Consider the following 3,930-nt stretch of genomic DNA (forward strand, 5'->3'; position numbering starts at 1 on the left):
CTCATTGCAACGTCCACATCTCGGGTTCAAGCGATTCTCCTGCCTCAGCCTCCTGAGTAGCTGGGATTACACGATGTTGCCCAGGCTGGTCTTGAACTTTTGATCTCAGGTGATCTGCCCACCTCAGCCTCCCAAAGTGCTGGGATTACAGGTGTGAGCCACTACACCCAGCCTCTGAATCTGTTTTCATTAAACATGTCCTGGTAGCTTCCGTTCTTGAAGAATAAAAATAAAAAGTCATTTGACCCAACACTCCCTCGAGCCACAACCCTAATTCTCTGTTCCTCTTTCTGGCCACACTTCTCAGAATGCTTGTCTGTTTCCTCACTTTCCCATTCCCTGTGAGTCCCTTCTACTCTGGTTGTGCCCCTGCCACGTCATCCAGTCGGTATCTGTCCAGGATTCCGTCTGCTCGGCCTTTCTCTGGCCAGTGCCCATTCTCTGGCCAGCTGCTTGTCTCCCATAAGCTGTGTGCCACTGAAGTCTCTGCTCTTTCTCAGTGTGCTATGGGCTCTCTCTACCCAGCCCTACAAGAGGTGAGTCCCCCGAGACTTCTGCACCACCTGGCTCCCTGCTCTCATGCCGATGGTCGTCTTCCTCATTCCCACGGCCCTATAGTGACAACTCCGAAGCGGCAGCGTCTCTGTCATGTTCTCTCCTCTGAGGCTGTGGCCTTCTGATTTCTCTCACAGCCACTGTAAACTTCAGTGGCCAAGCCAACTTGGGATTCCTTTTCACCATAAGCCTCCCACCTCACACGGGGGACTGTTTCCAGCACCCATCCAGCTGCCTACGCCAGAGCCTCAAAAGTTAGGCTTTTCTGAAAGATAGAAAGCAGACAAACTGTCTTTGCACAGTCCAGTGACTCTTCTATACTTCCACGGCCATGTGGCAGCCACCACTTAGACCAACATACGAATCTGCTCCAGTTATGTCTTGATAGGTTCCAAGCCACCCCAAGATGTAAGCGCTGAAAATAATGGCAATCTTTGTTTTGCTCATGAGCCTTTGTTAGCGGGGGTGGCCCGACGGCTGCGAGCTGGAACCAGCCAGCGGTTCCTTTGTGTCCAGTGAAGGATGCTGACGGGGTGAGGACACCTCCACGTGCTTGTGCCCATGAGGCTCGGTTCTCCAGGGAGCATCTCAGGCCAGAAAGCCCAGCGGACACCAGGTCATCTGAGGCCTGGCCTCAGGGTCAGATGCGGCCACTTCCATAGCAGCCTGCTCCCTAGACGCAAGCCTCTGAGGCCGGTGACACGAGGGGAGACGAGCTGTAAGCCGCCTTTTTTGATGAGAGGAGCACCAGAGAACGTGTGGACGTGTTGAAAACTACCCAAGAGCATTCCCATAAAGGTGAGAAACCCCATTCTCCTGGCTTATTATTTATTTATTTTTTCTTTCTTTTTCTTTTTCTTTTTGAGACAGAGTTTTACTCTTGTTGCCCAGGATGGAGTGCAATGGCACAATCTAGGCTCACCGCAACCTCCGCCTCCCAGGTTCAAGCAATTCTCCTGCCTCAGCCTTCCGAATAGCTGGGATTACAGGCATGTGCCACCATGCCCGGTTAATTTTGTATTTTCAGTAGAGATGGAGTTTATCCATGTTGTCCAGGCTGGTCTCGAACTGACCTCAGGTGAAGATCTGCCCGCCTCGGTCTCCCAAAATGATGGGATTATAGGCGTGAGCCATTGTGCCAACTTTTTTTTTTTTTTTGAGACCTAGTCTTTTACTGTCATCTAGGCTGGAGTGCACCAAGGGATCCTGCTGCGTCAGCCTCCGCAGTAGTTGGGACTACAGGCACCCACCACCACGTCCAGCTAATTTTTGTATTTTTTTTTTTTTAAAGACGGGATTTCACCATGTTGGTCAGGCTGGTCCTGAACTCCCGACTTCAGGTGATCTGCCCGCCTTGGCCTGCAAAGTGCTTGGATTACAGGCGTGAGCCACCACGCCCCGGCCCTAATTTTTGTATTTTTAGGAGAGACGGTGTTTTGCTATGTTGGCCACGTTGGTCTCAAACTCCTGACCTCAGGTGATCCACCTGCCTCGTCATCCCAAAGTGCTGGGGTTAGAGGCGTGAGCCACCACGCCCTGCCCTTCTCCTAGCTTTAAACACATAGACCAGTTTTGCATGTTCTGGAATTTCCTGTCGATGAGATCGTGTCGTGATTTCGTTTGGATGTGTGGCCCTGACTCAGTGTGTGCTGGAGGTGGGGCCTGGTGGGAAGTGACTGGGTCATGGGGGCAGATTTCTCATGATGCTTCCACACCTCCTTGGGTGCTGTTCTCATGGGAGTTGTTCCACAGTGTGCGGTGCTTGGCGCCTCCCGTGTCTGGCTCTCACTCCTGCTTTGATGTGACTATTCCCCCTTCGCCTCCTGCTACGATTGGAAGCTTCCTAAGGCTCCCCTAGAAGCAGATGCAGCCATGCTTCCTGTATAGCCTGCGGAACCGTGAGCCCATCCCACTTCCTTTATCAATTGCCCCATCTTGGCTGTTTCTATACGAAAATGGATGAACACGTGGTGCGGACTCGCGGCTGCCTCCCATCTGCGCTGCTTGCTGTTCTGAGATGCAGCCATGAGTAGCGCTAGGCGATTGCTTTCCCTCCCAGGTAGGGTTCCATTGCATGAATGGACTACATTTGACTCTTTCTACTCTTGGACATGTGGATTTTTGACTTTGGGGCTGGCATACAGCTATCATGAACATTTCCGAATACATCTTGCTATACGTATGCACCCATTTATCTTGGGTGTCGTATACATCTAAGCAGGGAGACTCAATGGGAGCTGGAAGTGCTGCAGTGGCCCCACACCAGCCTCACAGTGTACAAATGCCTCTGCTTTCCTCCCGCCTTCCAGGTCCCAGGCAAATGGCTCCTGTCAGCAACCCTAACTCAGGGCCACATAGTGACAGGGATTCTCAGAAACTCGAAAGCAGCACAGGCACGTGTCCCTGAGAGCAGCGTTGCTGGGTCACAAGCAGTGCACACGTTCAGCTTTAGTCGATGGGGCTGGGCGTGTTCCAGCAGTGGATGAAAGTTCTGGCTGCCCCACACTTGGTATTGGCAGCACATTTTCTTCATAGTCATTCTAACTACGTAGTCATCATAGTCTAACGTGGTATCTCATTGTAGTTTTAATTTGCATTTCCCTAATGACTAATAATGTTCGCCATCTCTTCATTTGCTTATTGGCCTTTCTGTGAACGGCATATTCAAATCTTTTGCTTATTGTTTAACTAGGTTGTCTTTTGCTTATTAATATGTGGTACTTCTTTGCATATTCAAGATAGATACTTCGGCTGTGCAAGGTGGCTCACGCCTGTAATCCAAGCACTTTGGAAGGCCGAGGCGGGCACATCACTCGAGGTCAGGAGTTCTAGACCAGCCTGGCCAACATGGTGAAACCCTGTCTCTAGTCAAAATACAAAAATTAGCCGGGTGTGGTGGTGCATGCCTTTAGTCCTGGCTACTCCAGCCTGGGCAACAGAGTGGGACTCTGTCTCAAAAAAAAAAGGGGGGGGTAGGTGTGGTGGCTTACATCTGTAATCCCCTAGCACTTTGGGAGGCAGAGGCAGGTGGATCACCTGAGGTCAGGAATTATAGACCAGCCTGGCCAATATAGTGAAACCCCGTCTCTACTAAAAATACAAAAGATTAGCTGGGCGTGAGGCTGAGGTGGGAGGATCACCTGATCCGAGGCGGTCAAGGCGGCAGTGAGCTGAGATTGTGCCATTGCACTCCAGCCTAGGCGACACCCTGTCTCTAAAAGAAATTATGACTTTTGATGAACAGTTTCTGAGACGGAGTGGCATACACCACCACACCCAGCTAATTTTTATATTTTTAGTAGACACAGGATTTTGTCATATTGCCCATCTGGATCTTGAACTCCCAACCTCAAATATTCCACCCATCTCAGCCAC

The sequence above is a fragment of the Cebus imitator genome, unplaced genomic scaffold (assembly GCF_001604975.1).
Source record: "Cebus imitator isolate Cc_AM_T3 unplaced genomic scaffold, Cebus_imitator-1.0 Scaffold599, whole genome shotgun sequence".
NCBI classification, from domain to species: Eukaryota; Metazoa; Chordata; class Mammalia; order Primates; family Cebidae; genus Cebus; species Cebus imitator.